This window comes from Dryobates pubescens, chromosome 22 (genome assembly GCF_014839835.1).
Source record: "Dryobates pubescens isolate bDryPub1 chromosome 22, bDryPub1.pri, whole genome shotgun sequence".
In the NCBI taxonomy this organism is placed as follows: Eukaryota; Metazoa; Chordata; class Aves; order Piciformes; family Picidae; genus Dryobates; species Dryobates pubescens.
Window position 1 is genome coordinate 15492174 of NC_071633.1, and position 17876 is coordinate 15510049.

Below are 17876 nucleotides of genomic sequence, written 5' to 3' on the forward strand. Positions count from 1 at the left end.
TTGTCTCTGTGTCCCATCAGGGGCTGTTACATCTCATTTGTTTGGGGTTTTTTTTCTCATCTCTGTTAAATTGATTTTTTGGGGCCGTTTTGTTTGGCAGTCTTGCTGAAGCACTGCAAAGTGGACACGAGATGGGAACAATGCTAAGCAACCAGATGCAAAATAGACTGGGGCCATAAGTGAATGTATTTGTTTTTTTCACTGTTTAAACATGATTTACCAGCTGGGAAACTGTCTTGCAGGTTATATTGCAGTTCCATTAAACTAATCCAGAGCACAAACACATCACACAATGTGGTCTTACAAACATAGCTCACACAAATACCCCTGTGTGCAGGAAGTGATATGGCAGGAATGGCTTAGGTGACAGTCACTGGAGACACAGATGGTAACAAAGGGCTGTCTAAGAGCAATGGGATATTAGGTCAGATATGTCCCATCTCGGTAAGGCAACATTCTCCCCATGTGTGAGGGATTTCCATCCACCTATCAGCAGCTGCCATGAGATCCTGTGGGATCACTGGAGCGCTGGCAGAGCCAGAGATGGAGTTGGGATGAAGAAAGAGATGAGAAAAGTGCCAGGAAAGAGGGGCTGATGAGAGGACTTCAGCCAAATTTGTGCCATAAGCACTAAATTAAAGGCCCTAAATACAGGCAGCTAAACCCCAAAAGCCCTGTCATGAGACACTGTTCTGCTTACTTCTTGAGTTGCACAGCCTGGCTCTTCTCATGATATTTGTCCTGCCACACTGTTGGGCTGTCAGTGTTGTCCTGTTGCTCTGCTCCATCAGCCAAGAAATCTCTGCCACTCCTCTAGTGACGAGGAAGATGAGGACTGTTAGAGAGCAGAGAAACAGAGGCTACCTTCTGCACTGCTGTTGTTTATACTGATGCAGTTACTTGGACAAGTAACTTCAGGTAGGCACCACTTGAAAAGACTGAGGGAAGGCCATTAATTGTAGAGTTCTCCATTGCAGCCCTACCCTACTGCCTGGCATCCTGCCTATAAATGTTGCCTTTCCTTGCACAAATCCAAACCCTGCATGCTTTTCCTACAAAAGCCTCTTCTTTTCCTGGGCTGAGAAAGAGAACAGGCCAAGCAGAATGCCACAAATTGTGTCACTAGGTGGGATAATGTCACCTAGGCTTTTGCTTGCTGGCTGTGAAACTGCTGCTGTTTGCAATACCATAAGGGAATTTCTGAGGCAGCACAGCTCATTATTTTGCCCCATTTTGGCCTCTTCTGTGTCTAGTTTGACATGTACAAGATTAAACACCTCCACCCCCACTATTTTAGTCTTCCCCTTACTTCCTTCAGCCTTATCCCCACCTCTTGTTGCTGTCCTGTCCCTCCTGGACCAACACCTTGGCTTCATGGTTGCTCTCCTGTCCCAGACAGGCCATCTCTTTAGCTTAGTTACCCAGAGGACAGCAGCAGGGAAGTGAGCAAAGCATTGGCTCTACCACTGCCAACCGAGCTGGAATGGTCCCAGTCTGCTTGCTGAGCTGTTCCCAAGCCACTGATGCACTGCCCTCAGCTCAGTGTCCATTGCAAACCTCACTTGGAGCTCCCCTGGCTCAGCAAAGTGGCCCAGACCCTGTGTAACAGCCTCAGGTCCAAGAGCTTGGGTGAGGCTACTTCCACCACTGAGTTAACAGCACATCTTCAGAACTGGTTCTGAAAAGTTTAAGGATGAAAATGGCCACTGTCCACTATTGGGAAGGGGAGAATTTTTACTTCCCTGTGTAAGATTTAATTCTAGGCTTGTGACTTTGCAGGAAAAATCAGTCAAAATCACCTCGTTAGGATTCCTCTCACAGCCTTTGCTTTCTTTTCTGTCTTGATTTCACAGGCTCCTGTTTTAACAACTGTTTGCAGTTGAAATCAATGCCATGCAACACTGGAAAGGCTGAAATCCCAGCTTTCCCAAGGGAAAACATTTCCCCACCCATCCCTATGGGACTGGGCAGTGCTCAGCCGTGTGTCTGTCCAACAGCTCCGGATGCCTGCTGGACATGCTGCTTTCATCTTGCCTCCTTCCCCATGTTACTCTGCACATGGAAATTCACAGCCACAGCACATTTACAAACCTCCACACACACAGATCTGCCTGAGTGCAAGGACCTCAGAAAAGCTGAGCTACAGGGAGATGTGGTCCTTCAACACTGGTGTATGTATTGCCCTACTGGAGTCTATTTTCAGCAGCTGTGGTTGCAACCCTAAGTCACCTCTGAACTTATAGTTGCAAAAAGGAAACTGAAAAACAAATTAATTGGATCCCCAGACTGGCCCAAAAGGAATGCTGTCTCAATATTTATAGAACAAATAAACATAAACAACTGTAAAAATGTCTTTTTGTTCTCTTTGGTTAAACATAAACCTCCTCTGCTGCTGCTCTTTTGGCTGTGCAGTAAATGTCCCAGCATCTGTGCTGGGAATAATTGGTGCTGGGAGTTGTTGGGGTTTTTTTTTCTAGGTCAGTGCCACAAAACTGTTGTGGCTATTGCAAAGTGCAAGGGCTGGCTGCCAGGCTTTGCACCCATTCTTGTGGGCATGAACCTTTTTTCACTGTAGTGTACCTGTGCTGAAATGAGTTGCTCCTGATTTGCAGTGGTGGCAGTCAGAAGAGCATCAGTCTGCTCATGAGCAGCCTTCTTGGCCAGTCTGACAGTCAACCCAAATCCAAAGAACTCTCTAGCTGGTGGAGCAAGGTGGTTTCTCCTCTCAGCAGGTTGCTCTTAGCTTTGTTCTTTGCTGTCTGTGAATGCTTTTCCACAGGTCTGCTATTTGATTTTAGGTTTTCTCACACCCAGTCTGTCTGACTGCCTTTGCTTTTCCTTCACTGTTTCTCCAAAGGGCCCCAACCACCCTCCTTTGCCATCTCAGAGGAGAGGCACAATTGCATTATTGTCCCCAGTGAATGCATTTTCTCATACATGTAGCTGAATGGGAGATTCTTTAAATCTTAAGCACTCTCCTAATGGGAATGGTGACATGCTAGGAATGGGAGTACAGGAGAATTTGTATTCAGACTGCTGAACTTCAGTGAATGAGTAATCAACACTCCATCCATTCCTCTAAGGTTAAACAATTTTGTAAGCAAGTGGTTACCATAAAGACACCATTTGACTGCATTGGACCATCCATTTGACCATTGACCATTTGAAATAAGCAAACAAACAAATGGAAACCCAAGAACCTTTAGATCATGTGAAAGCTCTCCTTGCTGCCCCACCAGCCCCTGCCCCGTGCCTGTCCCAGTTGCCCAAGGATGTAGTTGAGTCTCTGTCCATGGAGACATTCAAGATCAGACTCGATATGGCCCTTGGCAGCCTGATCTAGTTGGAGGTGTCCCTGCCCACTGCACAGGAGTTGGACAAGATGTTCCTTGAGGGTCCCTTCCAGCCCAATGCAATCTGTGAATCTGTGAATCCTGCCTCTCCTCACCTAGGGTTATCTTGGTGCTGATGTCAATGCCAGAGCTCAAAAGCCAGATCAGGGTGGGGGAGATCTGGTTAAAAAATAACCCAGCAAAATATGTTTTCTTGCATGCTTGTTTGGAAGGATGCTTGGTTTCCCTTTGTGACTCATGGAAAGTCTGTACCAAGCTCTGTACTGGCACAAGAGCAGGAAGGAGCAAGGAGGAAATGCAGCAACCCAGGAGCACAGGAGGAAATTATTGCTGATACTGCTGCCCAATATTGTATCTTCTGAATCCACTGCCCTAGACCAGAGCAGCCAAATCAGCACCAGTAGTTTATCTTAGCAAGGCTATCCCATCTTCACATCTTTGCTTACAGTCTTATTCTTATCAACAGGTTGGTCAGTTTATTGCTATGGAGTCAATTATCTACAGCTATTCAAAAGTCAGTGTAGAGTCACCTATTCTAATCTAATAATTTCAACACACACACACACACTCTCATTTTCCTGTCATCATAGTCACAATAATTAACCAACACTTTTGATTACTTAACTAAAAAAAGCCTTTCAGCAGTTCTGAGTGGTTAAGCTTTGTTGCTGCTACTCTCTTTTGCATCCTCCAGAACTATCCTTTTCTTTTTACTGTTTCTTTCCTGCAAATTGTTTCTGTAATTAGTCTCACTGGGATCTATCAGAAGCCCATGAGGTGAATGCATAGACTTTCATTAGCTTGAACAGGCTGCAGATCAGGCCTCCTGTAAATGCTTTAATAGGCACAGGTCAAGGACTTGAAATGAAGACCACCTGTTTTAGCCTGTGTTTCTGCTGTTATTTCAGCTAGCTCCATCAGACTAATGGTGTTGATGGAGAAATGCAAACTCTGGTAGGCACAGCACTGGAGAGGAAAAGCCTGTGCCACATTTATTAGCACAGCACTTAGAAATGCCAACCACAGCACAGGGTACCGTGTGCCTCACTCACGCACCCTGCAAGAGACAGACACAGAGAGACAAAGAGGCAGTTTGTGGCAGAACTGAGACTTCAGGTCATGTAAGTGCAAGTTTAGTGTCTGTCCCCATCCCCACTCCCAGCTAAGCCTCCCATTCTGCTGAGGTGCAACAGCACATGTACCTGCACAAGTGCAATATTCTCTAATCACTCTCTTGGCTGATAACATTAGAGGAGGCAAAACACTAATCCAAAAGGGAGGGCTGACCCTTGGGTTGTTCTGTCAACCCCAGTGCTCTTAGCTTGCACAGCAGCACTCATGGACTCTCCCACTGACAGCAATGAGTAAGTCTTTCCAGTGTTTCCCTCATAAGAAGACTCTTCACAGAGATCATGTGTAAGTGTCTCACAGGGCTCAAAGTTTCCTAAGCCTTTTGGCATTCCACTTTTCAGCATTATCAGACGTGCTGCCACATCCAGACTTAGAGGAGAGGCTTGAGCTGAAGGGACTTTTGATGCCCAGTTCGTATTGCCCTGCTAGAGAGCAGCCATGCATGAGGGAGTGCAGTAAAACCACAAAAATTCCTGCTCAAGGTGAAGTACATCCTTGTTCCCATTAATTACTCAAAACAGAACACGACACCACCCCTGCTGGAAGCTGTGCCATGCTCTCATGTAAATGCAAAGTTAGCCTTAACTGCTAAAAGAGCTGTAGTTTTTCACAGGAGCAGCATGAACACACATGAGTTATCATGAGATGAAAAGCAGGCACTAACAGTGGACTGTCAAGTCAGCAGGTCTGGACAGACATGCTGATCTCAGCACGTTTACTTCACAGCATAACTACACAGTTGTCTTCTGACTGTTCCCACCACAGGAAACCAAATGAATGTTAACCATCCTTAGAGTCATAGACTCATAGAATGGTTTGGGTTCGAAGGCCCTTCAAGACCATCTAGTTCCAACACCCCTGCCATTAGCAGGAACACCTTCCACTAGATCAGGTTGCTCAAGGCCTCACCCAGCCTTGAACACCTCCAGGGATGGGGCACCCACAACTCCTTGGGCAACCTGTTCTGGTGTCTCACCACCCTCACAGTAAAGAATTTCTGTCTAGTATCCAACCTAAATCTACCCTCTTTCAGTTTGAAACTGTTGCCTTTTGTCCTATCACCACATTCCCTGACAAAGATTCCCTCTCCATCTTTCCTGTTTTAATCCAGAACAACTGAAAAAGCTGTAAAAGAATGTTAAAACCTAATTTTAGCAATGAAGATAAGTTTCAAATCTCTTCCTTAAGCTTCTCAAACATTTGTAATTCACCTCTTGATCTAAGTCCAGATGCAGTTATTTCTGCTGGATTAATTGCCCATTATTCTTTGGCCACTTGTTGATCCTGTCTCAGAGGCTACAAGAACTCTGGTGACAAACAGAGCTTCCTCTGTGCCAAACAGGAAAAAAACCAAACCTATTTATCTGATAGGACAATGCTGATAATAGTGCAAAGAAGCACTTTGGACTCCTCCTGAAGGGTATGCTAAGCTTCATCATCTTCTATTTGCATTTCTTTCTGCCCTATGGAAGAAAGATTAGGAGAAAGGCAGCTTAGCTCTGTGCTTAGCAGGAATACAGAAGATGATAGCTGCAAGGACACATTATTTACTTGATCAATAAGAGTGACTTTGGAGTGCAGTCTAATGTGCTTTCTGAACAATTGTCTTAGACTTCAGCTCCCAAAGGCTGCCCAGCTCTCAAGTGGATTTTCAAATGGCTTGCCTCCTACAGCTGGTTAGTAACAGGAGCAGGGATTTGTAGGCACCATCTGGATCTTCCTCTGTGAAACAATTTCTCTTTAGCTAGAAATCTGCAATAGCCTAATCACAAATTGTAGTTTAACCATCTCAGTCTTGCAGAAGGTGACACACAGGACAAGCAAAAGGTCAAATGACATCAGAGAGATTGGCTCCGGCCCAGCGAGCAAGGTACAGCTGTTGTATTCTTTGCTAAAATAAAAAGTGCTTGTCAAAAAGCTGTCTTCTTCTCAGGCAGCCAGACAGCCACCTCAAGAATGGAACCACTGCTAACCAGATCTTTATGTTTCTCAGGGCCTCAGGTTGTTTTCCAAAGACAGCAGCTAAGATCAGCGCTGCCTGTTTCTGATCTAATTTCTAATGTTCCTCTGTGTCTCACCCCCAGGCAGATGCCTGAGGGTTGGACACTTCTGAGGTTATACCTCTGGAGGAGCTGAAAAAAAAGGTCCCAAATGAGCTTAAAATATTCCATACTTGCAAGAATGAAAACTAAAGACTGAATTGCCTCAGATCCCCATGTTCCTGGGACAGAGCTTTTACAGGGGCATGCATGAGCTTGCTGATGCCCAGGGAGCATGAGGTGGGTCAGGAGGCAGCCTAGCAGCCTTGTTGTGCCAGCCTGGTGCTACCACACTGCTGCTTAACCTAAAATGTCCTCTTATTTTCACTCTCTGCTCTTGGCAGCTGTGGTAAAGCCTTGGTGCTCCAGGTGGAAAGGACTGGCACCAGCACCTCCCCTTCCCCTGAGAAGATTTGTGCCCTTTATTTGCAGCATTTGTCCTTTCTGTGCCCCTCTCAGAACCACAAACACTGAAGTACTTTGAAGTCCAATGGCTTGGCAGAATAACTGAGATGTTAAAAACCCACTAAGAGTGGCAGGGGAAACTCATTGTCTCTGAGGCTGCCATCTCACATCTTTATGGTAATAAAATGCTGGCCCAAATTCAAGGCTATGCCCTCTGGTTTAGCAGCTTAAGTCAGGTGAAGCACAGGGGCAGTGTGACTGAAAAAGGAGCTCCTCCTGGGTTTGTGTGCTGCAGCACCTACTACATTCACAGACAAAAAAGTGCTACTCCAGGTAAGAGGGCAATGCTGGTAGCTAGCCCAAGCTGCTCTCCAGATGGCTGCATGGGTCCATGTCTGTCTGCATTTGCCTGTTGAAACTGCCACCATGCTCTGCTCCAGTTCTGGCTGGAGGAGACCAGAGCAACCACGCTGGGAGCAGAAGTTCCCAGGCTGGGCCACGGCGTGACCAGCAATGCTGAACTGCACTGCTGGAAGGGAGCCCAGGGCCTGACAGCATGCCCAGGAAAAGAGAAAACCCTGAGGGAAAGAAAGCAAAACACACCAAAAATAAATGTGAGCAGAAGGTGCCTGCAAAGGCTCCTTACATGGGCTGGCTCACCCCTTTGGTCCAAGGGTTCCTGGGGGTACCTGAGACTCAGAAAGCCCCTTCCAACACCGACTCTGTCTTCTCTCCCAGCCCCAATCACATCATACAGGTTCCCACCTGCCCTGTAGGCGGTGTGTTGGCCTTGGAGAAAGGGTAGCCTCTGACATTTGGGCTGGGAATTGCCCCTGTGCTGCAGAGCAAGGTCTCCACCAAAATTCTCCAGGTGAGCAGGTGCCTCCTGCAGCGGCACCTTCCCACACGGGTCGCTCACGGAGCTCCCCAGGCTGCTTTCAGGGTCTTCACAGAGCCGTGGGCTTCATGGCAAGATCCTGACACAGCAAGTGGGAAGGAGTGGTGAAAAGGCTTGAGAGGTCAAAGCAATCAGCGTGGCCACATGATAACAGAGCAGCATTAATGCTCGAAAAAGCAAGCCCAGCTGCTTTCTCCCAACGCTTTTGCTGGATCTGTGCTGCATGGGGTTGTAACTTCTCTGTTCCTCCATTTCTTTCTCCTAAGCTTGAATGTATTGTTTCAGGATGTGATGAGGGAGTGGGGTTTGGGTTCTGAAATTTCAGGGAGAGAAGGAAACACTGTGTCTTGTCTTTCCAGCTCTTTATAATTATTTGGCTTTCTGAATCTTCCCTGGGGGAGTTTTTGCTTCCTTCTGCCAATCACATACGGAAGCTAATCACACTGATTCACATCCTGAACCCTGGCATGTGCTAATGAGTTGTCTTGTAAGGCAAGTGAGGTATGTTCTACCTAGGGCACCCTGAACTCATCCCAGACAGGCAGTTAAGTGAGGATTTCCTTTAGTGCTGAAGTTTGCTCATAAACCTCTCTCCCTTCTCCTCCTCAGGCTGCTCACTGACCCTCTCCTAGACTTCTCCAGCCCTCAGTTTTCCCTTTTTAATTCAGCAGAGCCCCACAGAGACTTCCATGAGCACAATGATGAGATCAAAGAAAGGAGCAAGGATGGCAGGGAAGGAAGTGCCTGTCCTCACTGAGCCTCTGCAAAGGGTTTTTAGGTTCCAGTGATGTCTCTGGGGCTGAAAACACAGGTTGCAAGTGCTTTGCTGTTCCCAGGTGGCAGTGATAGTGTCAAGAGCCAGGTGTGATTCTCTAATTCATAAAGACTGACCATTAAAGTGAGGGCTGTGCCACCATGTCTCATCTGGGATCAACATTCACATGGAGGTCCCTTGTGTCATTTTTGCAGTGAGTGAGAGGCCTAAAATGCCAGGTTTAGCTTTCTTTCTTATGACTGGCTCACTGGAGCCAAGCATGACCTATCCAGAGTGTTATGAACACAGCTGAGTCTGAACTGTAGGCTCCAAGACAAAACCATTTTCAGAAAGGACCTTTTTATAGCCCACACATGGAAAGAAAAACTCTTTTGGCTCCCTTCATCTCTTCTGGGTTTGAATTTGACTGTGAACAGCCTGGCAGTCAGGTATGATGAGCACACACACACGGGGGAAAGCCCCCCCGTACTGTTATCCTGCTCCTTCAAGAACTGCATAGTAGCTGATTCTCCCATATCTAAGCTTTGACAAGACTGTAGAGACCAAAGCCACCTGAAGAAATATCTGCTGAAGCTGCTTCACATCACAGATTAACCTGAGCTGCACACAGTTTTATTGCATACCCTGTGGCTGTCCCCAGCGGGCCACATGCCAGCGGGAGGGACAGACCACAGTGCTACTTTCACACTGGGTTTTGTTCCTCTCAAGCTATTTTGGGGGTCTTCACTGCTGACTTAACAGCTCTTATCGTTTCTGTCCATTATCTGTGGAAAAATTGGGTGCTGATTCAGCTGTGGCTCTCTCAGGAAGGGGAACCTGAGTTTAGGTTTTGAGGAGGCAAGGCAGCCTCCAGGAGCCTTCTCTGTTCCCAGGGGAACTCCAGAGCCAGGGATGAAGGCAAAGTACAAATTTCAGTTTCAATTCACTTTTTGGAAATGCTGCCTTTTCAGAAACCAGTTTCCATAGTGACAGGGAACTGTGGCACCATTGTGAAGGTCCAAAAAGCCCTGGCTGAGTATTAGCCAGACATTTCAGCAGTGTGGCCAGCTCCAGAGCAGCCTGCCCCCAGCCCCTGCTGCCGTCACAGTGGGGCTCTGCTTCAAACGTGTCCCTGCCCACCAGCCACACTTTCAGCTGCCTGTGGGCTGTGCTAACCCCAGAGCACTTCAGCTTTGCCTAATCGCAGGTGAAATGTCGTGTTTCCAGATATGCTGTGGTTGGGCTTAGCTGTGTCCAAGCTTACTTTGCCACAAAGAGAAAGGCCAGGTTTGCAGATAGCCTTCAACCATTATCTCCTGCTGCTGACTGGTGTGTAAAATAGGCAGTGTGCTCATGCTCACCTGGCCAGTCAGCAGAGGAGAAACCCAGCTGAAAGCCCAGGCATTTAGTTCTTATTTACCAAACACGCTGCCTCCCACCTTCCCTCCTGTTACCTGTCATACTGGGTACCTCCACCCTTCTGCATATCCCAGACATCCCAGAAGGACCAGAGAAACCTCACACAATCATATCATTCTCCTGGTCCTCGCTGTAACACAGCAGCAGCAGCGTGCCAGAGGGGCTCGCAGCGGCCGCCAGGTCCGGCTCGGTGCCAGGTGGCGGAGGTTTGCAAGCGACGGGTGCCGCCACTCATTCACACTGCCCTCATCCCTCCTTATCTGCTGGGTTGTGTTGCACTCTGTAGTATGCAGAGAAACACAACCCCAGCACGCTTACAAGTCGAGCCTCAGCTAAAATTACAGGTACCTGCCCTGTGCTTGTGCTGCTGGTAGCCGTTAGCTAATGTGAACTACGCTTGTGGGAGAGGTGGAGAAAAGAGCAGTTGTGCTCTTTGTCCTGATCTCAGGAACTCTTTCAGTAGGGCTGGCACTTATGCCTTTCCTCAGGACTACATGAGGCCGTGGACATCAATGAGGGTCTCTGTTGCCTGTGGTGACATTCAGGGTGAATAGTGCTTTTCAGCAGACCCAGCCAGCCAGCCGGGGACAAGGATGCCTGCCCGGGGGCACAGGACATAAGGGCCCCAGCAGGTACTGCTGTGCATGCAGTGATTTCCAAACAGAGAGGAGCTGCACCATGGAGCTGGCCAAAGCTCTTCTGGCTCCTAAGGCAAGCCACCAGCCACCTCCTTCAGCCCCAAACCAAGCTCTGTCTCTCTCAGTTTTATGATAAACCAACGTTTTTCTTAGCTATTTTACAATCCTGGTTCCCTTCCTGCTCCTATTTTTTGCCCACATGTCCATGTGATGCTTTCGGGGCTGAGGCCACAAGCAAGAAAACAGTAAGGCTGGTAACAAATGTAGTTTTTGTCATGTTGCTTCCTGGTAAACCATTGGAAATGGCATAACCAACCCAACAAACAAATGTCCTCTTCTGGTGCAAGGTTTTAACTCAACTGAGAAAAGGCATGTTCTGAAGGAATGAAAGCAGAGAGGCAAATTTAGAGCAGTTCCTATAACACTGTTTCTAATGTAAGGGTAGATAGAATAGAATAGAATAGAATTATCCAGGTTGGAAAAGACCTTTGAGATCATTGAGTCCAACCTATCACCCAACACTATCAACTAAACCATGGCACCAAGTGCCTCATCCAGGCTCTTCCTAAACACCTCCAGTGACGGTGACTCCACCACCTCCCTGGGCAGCACATTCCAGTGGCCAATCTCTCCTTCTGTGAAGAACTTCTTCCTAACATCCAGCTTAAACCTCCTCTGGTGCAGCTTGAGACTGTGTCCTCTTGTTCTGGTGCTGGTTGTACTGCACCAAGCCAAGGGTTGGTCCTAAGGCTGACAGCAGCTAACTACTGCAGAGCTCCAGAAGAAGCCAAGAGGTTGGATATGTTTGCTTCGTATATCCCCAGCCTCCAGCAAGCAGCAGCTCAGGGATTTAATAAGATGGAGGTGAAGCTGTGTACATACTGCCAGGACATGCTGAGTAAAGTAAGATTTATGTATGTCTTGAAAATTCATCATTAGGATTCACCAAGACTGAAGGAGTGCACCACTGTCTGATGCTTGTGAGTGAAGGCATTGTCTTAGGGAGGTATTTCCTGCAAGAGACAACATTTTCCCTCGCTTCCTCGAGACCTTCAAGTGACCCTACTGAATTGCTAAAATTCCATTAGAAAGTGGCTGCTGGGAAGATGTGCAATAAATAGCTGCTAAGATCAATGGCAGTCTTGCTGATTTAAAATCAATGTATTGCTTGCTGACAGTGCTGGCAGTGCTGTCCTCTGGGAAATGTAACAGTGACTGGCTTTAAATAAACACAGTGCTAAAAAACTTTATCTGAACTCGTTAGTGACTCAGGCTGATTTTGAAGTAAGTCAGATTGCCCGCAGACAAGACTTTGAGGTGGTCAGTGACTTTGGATGCTGCAATATAGGGTGGGCCACTGGAGAGTATCATAGAACAGAGCAGAACTTCTGAAAATGCTCTGTGGGACACAGGTACTGAGATCATCCACGGCAAGCCACTGGTAACGTCCGAAAACTTCAGACAAACAACACCAGGTTACTACAGCTCTACTGACCACCAGTCACCTTTTCCAGGCTAGCTCCTTGCTGCCCTCCTACCTTCTGGCTGGCCCTCATCCTGTGTGTTGCCATGCATTCATGATGGGATCAAGCCCACCCAAACCTGAAATGCCACTTAAAGTTGGTCTCATCAACCAGTCACCATCATTTAGCTTTGGGGAGGGCTGGGATACTCTCCTCTTTAAAAGCTATCACTCATCATGAGTACAATTCTTCTGCCAGGTGCTCAGCTAGATTGCTTTCATGAAAATAGACAAAGCATTTCCTCTGCCTAAGTTCTCTTTTGTAATCTAACTATTTCATTGTGTCATGCTCTTTCCCTACAAATCATTAATGATGTTTCACAGGACAAGCCTTCACCTCTCTTCATGCATGTTGTAACACTACAGCTATTTACACCTCCTGGTTGTAGAGAAATATATCATTAAATGACTAGTGAATTGATCACTTGGATAAATGAGAGCTCTTCTTGGTAGGTTTCTAACTTGGGAATTGGGGCAGCCACGTGAAGAACAGCAATTGGAACTGCATCAGAACTGCTGGGTATCAAATGGGAGGAGTTTGAAGCCACTGTACAGCTACAATCTAGTTGTTATCACTGAAATGTGGTGGCATCAATCACACAACTGGAGCTCTGCAGCCAACTGTTCAGAAGGGACAGGTAAGGACAGAGGAGCAGGGGAGCTGCTCTCCATCTAAACAAAAATAAAATGGATTGACTGCACAGAACTGTCTTTGAAAAGCAGTGATGAACAGGTTGAGAGTTTATGAGTAAATAATGAGGGGCCAAGCCAACAAAAGAAACGTTGTGGTTGGTGTTTGCTGCAGGCCACCTGAGCGAGGGGAGCCTGTTGATTGTGCTTGCGTGCTCTGATCCTGCTGGGACACTCCAATCACACTGACACCTCCTGGAAAAGCAGCACAGCAAGCTGTAAGGGATCCAGAAGACTCTTGGAGCGTGTGGAGAATGATTTCGTAATCCAGGTGACAGACAATCTGACCAGAAGAGAAGCATTACTAGACCTGTTGCTTACCAACCCAGATGAACTAATTAGAGATGACAAGGCTGGTGGCAGCCTAGGCTGCAGTGATCATGCCCTGGTGGAATTCACAGTCTTGAGGGATATGGGATAATGAAGAGCAGAGTCAGGACCCTGAGTTCTAGGAGAACAAACTTTGCATTAGTGAAGAGGATCACTAAGGAACAGCCCTCAGGGATAACAGAGCTGAACAGAGCTGGCAGCTCTTTAAGGAGATTCATCTTAGAGCACAAGACCTGCTGATTTCCATGTGGAAGCAGGAAAGGAAGGCAGGGGACCAGCACAGCAGAGTAAGGAGCTCTAGGTCAAACTGAAGTTTAAGAAGTCAATGCACAGGCAATGGGACCTGTGACATGTATCCTGGGGAGAATAGAAGATGCTGCCTGGATGTATAGGGATGGAATGAGCAAAGCTAAGGCTCAGCTGGAGATGAATGGGGCAAGGGATGCAAAGAAGAGTAAGAAGGTCTTCTACAGGTATGTTGGGCTGAAAAGTCAGGTTAAAGAGTTTGTTTTAAGCTGAAGAGGAAGGACTTAGACTGGCTATATGGAAGACATTTTTTAATGATGCAGGTGGTTACAAACAGGTTGTCTGGAGAACAAACAGGTTGTCTGTGGATGTCCCATGATCAGAAGTGTTCAAAGGCCAGATGGACAGGGCTTTGAGTAACCTGATCTAGTTGAAGATGCCCCCTGCTCACTGTGGGAGCTGTCTATAAACTGTAAACATTTTAGCTTTTATGATTTGCTTCCATACTGTAGGGTAGAGAATTTCAGAAAAAGGAAAAGTATTTTTCCCTTCCCTGTTAACACTTTTCCAGTATTTTACCTTGTTTGCTTTAGTGCCTTGTTAGGAACCAATCACAGAGAAGTCAAGTCCCACAGAGGACCTGCCCTCTGCATCCTGCTCAGCTCTACACACAGTAACCCTTCCCTGCACATGTACAGACATGCACACATGCAGCATTTATTAATCCCAAACAGCAAATTGATTTTATGCCTGGGAAGAAAACTTATGAATTCAAAGCCTATAAAGAGATGATGAGTTGCCTTTCTGGCTCAGTAAATAGCCTGGAAAAGTGCTCTCAGGAGGGGTGAGTTTGCAGTGTCCTCCCCTTTATTTCACTGAGATGTCAATTCTGCAGTCTACATTTAATACTTTATTATCATTATAGGAATTGCAATCATGCAGGAAGCCAAAGCACTTTTTGAGTTTCTCTAGGCATCAGGAAATCAATCTGTACAGAAAGGAAACAGAGCAGCATGTCCTCACGTGCAGGGGGAAACACCGGAGTACTTGCCACGAAAAGCATCAGGAACTAGTTAGATGACCAGTGTACCAACCACAAGCAGGCCTAGATAGAGTTGGACATGACCACACAGAAAGGCACTCTGGATGTGTCCTGCAGAGGACAGGAACGCTGCTGTCCCAGGATCTGGGTGCATTGTGCTTGGAACAGCCAGCAAGGAGATAGCTCAGGAACATAAGCTCCTGTAAGGAAGAGCTGATAAACCAAAGAGCTTAATGGTTGTCCCAAGATTTTCCTATAAACACCCATATATTCCATGCCATGTCAATATCCACAGACCCTTGCACTGCAAAGGCAATCAGGTTTGGGAGAAGTCTGCCTTTCCTGGATGTGGTTGAACTGTTTAACAGGTAGAGTTCTGAGTGCTCCTCACATATCACAGTATCACTAAGGTTGGAAGAGACCTCAAAGATCATCGAGTCCAACCTGTCACCACAGACCTCATGACTAAACCATGGCACCAAGTGCCATGTTCAATCCCCCCTTGAACCCCTCCAGGGATGGTGACTCCACCACCTCCCTGGGCAGCCCTTCCAATGATGAATGACTCTCGGTGAAGAACTTTCTCCTCACCTCGAGCCTAAACTTCCCCTGGCGCGGCTTGAGACTGTGTCCCCTTGTTCTGGTGCTGGTTGCCTGGGAGAAGAGACCAACCCCTTCCTGGCTACAACCACCTTTAAGGTAGTTGTAGAGAGCAATGAGGTCACCCCTGAGCCTCCTCTTCTCCAGGCTAAACAATCCCAGCTCCCTCAGCATCTCCTCATAGGGCTTGTGCTCAAGGCCTCTCACCAGCACTGGGCTTTGGGAAGGGAGGGACTGGTGGAGTCCATGGACTGACATTTCTCCAACAGGAGAATAAACCAGTGGGGGGAAAAATACAGAGAGGGGAAGAACAAAGGTCAAGCTATTATTGAAATGTAAAGTGGTTCATTTAAAAAAGAAATAATACACCAGCATGAGCCACAGAGCTACTGCACACACACAGAGCCACAGGGTTAAGTGCAGTAGACTGAACAAGACAGTGTCCTCCAGAAGATAAATGGCTCTGTAGCAGCCTAGCTGAAGACAGAGCTTCTCTTGCTTGCTGTTTCTTTCCTCCAAACACCAGAAACATGGCCCAGCAGAAGCATTTACAAACACAAACATGCACAGAAGTACTTGATGCTCTGTTTTGCTGCACCCAACCCCCATGAATTTATGCTCTTGTAATTACTGCCCTCTGTTTGCCTACTGACAGTGAGCCAAAAATACCTCACACCCCCCACATTAGAAATATATTCTATTTTTTGTTAAATCCCTGCATTTGATACAGAACAAGATGTTGTGATGAGCCACATGAGATCTTTCTTGCCTGTACTAGTCAGGAGAGGAGACTACACCACCACCAGCAAGGGAACCCCACCAAAACCATGGCGTGCCCAGAGCAAGACAGATTTGACCCTGTTACAAAGCCATCGATCCTCTAGTCCTTCTGTTTGCTTCATCTGTTGCTTGTTTCTACAGTGGGGAATGGATTTGTGCTCTATCAGAGCTTGCATTTAGACAAAATGTAAAAGATTTCTGCTCTACCCAAATTCTGGCCCTAGCTTAGATTAAATGCAAAATATTTCTGTTATGTAAACTGATTCTGTTCTATCCACGTTCCTCATTTATACTGCAGGGTGTCTCTCACTTACAAGGGATTACTTATTGTTGATGTAGCACTTGTTGTGACTGTGGAAAAACGGACATCATCCCATGAATAATCTTGTGCCCCATGTGAAATTAGTCTGGTATTAAAGAACAACAAAAAATTGTCACCTCCTATTCAAGTTGTAAAGCCTTTGTCACAGGAGCATCTCTTCGATACACAGAAATAGCAGATTTGCTGTTAGGGCTTCAGAATCTCTGTTTCTAAAGGTTTGTGGCACAAACTGCCTGGCAATCACAAAAGGTCAACCCCCTCTCAAGCAAAACTAATGAGATCGAGCTCCCCAGTGCCTGTTTGAGATGGGAAAGGCAGGAGATGCACACCGATCCCCCTTCACTTCTGATAGGTTTCTTTGAGCATGAAAATTCACCCTGAAGTGTTAAGGTATTTTGAATGCTTGTATCAGTATCACAGTATCACCAAGGTTGGAAGAGACCTCAAAGATCATCGAGTCCAACCTGTCACCACAGAGCTCATGACTAAACCATGGCACAAAGTGCCACATCCAATCCCCTCTTGAACCCCTCCAGGGACGGTGACTCCACCACCTCCCTGGGCAGCACATTCCAATGGCTAACAACTCTCTCTGTGAAGAACTTTCTCCTCACCTCGAGCCTAAACTTCCCCTGGTGCAGCTTGAGACTGTATCCTCTTGTTCTGGTGCTGGTTGCCTGGGAAGAGACCAACTCCCTCCTGGCTACAACCCCCCTTCAGGTAGTTGTAGACAGCCCAGTGACAGAGAAATCCCTCGATTGTGAGACCAGGCCAAGCTTCAGCTGGTAACCAGTGAAGACAGACACTGCACTAGAAATAAAGAGAATGGAGGCAAAGCTGCATCCATTCTAATATCATCTCCACTTTTGGAGCAGCAGAAACAATACCCGAATGCAAATGTGCCCCTAACCACTGCGCTGCCTGGCTCATCACTTAAATAAAGGCCAGGAAAAGCAAGGGGTTTGGCTGGGGACCAAGGAGATTTCACTTCATTTTTTATTTTTAAAGTATTTAAATGCCAAGACATAATCAAACTCCCAGAAGGATTTTCAAAAGTAATTAGGAACTGAAGTCCTGAGAGTCCTTCTGGAAATCCTCTATGCTATCAAATTAACTGCATCCTTGGACATCTAAATACCTCTGTTTCCTTGGGCTAGTTCTGCTAGGGATGGTCCTCCTCGATTGCAGCAGGAAAAATCTGCAGTTTGTGAAAAGCTGTGAAGTTTCTTCCTAGTCTTGTTCACCTGGCTGCCCTGAAAAGGGGAAGGCTTGTCCTTCTCTTCTTCCCTCATGGAAATGTGACTGCCCTGTGAAGTATTTTAACTGAAAACATTAAGAGCAGCACTCAGGCCCCTGGCAGTGGCCACACGGGCTTTTGCTGTACAGAGAAGAGTTTGCTTTGATCGGATTGAGGTTTACTTGCCACAGATTGCACTGCAACGCCTCTCTGATCTGATAGTGCAGGTTTGCAGCTTCTTATATTCGTGCAGAAATCCCCTTCAGAATGGAAAATGACACAAAGATTGCAGCATCCATCTCAGTCCCATCAGATGCTGATGGGCCAAGAGCTGCCCCCTATTTACACGTCTCTGGTGATATAAATGGGGTTGCCTGTGTGGGATCTCAGGGCTGCTGAGATACATTTTGTCCTCAGAAACATGGTACCAATCTATTGCACAAAGACTGCAGAAGTATTGCATTGTGTGA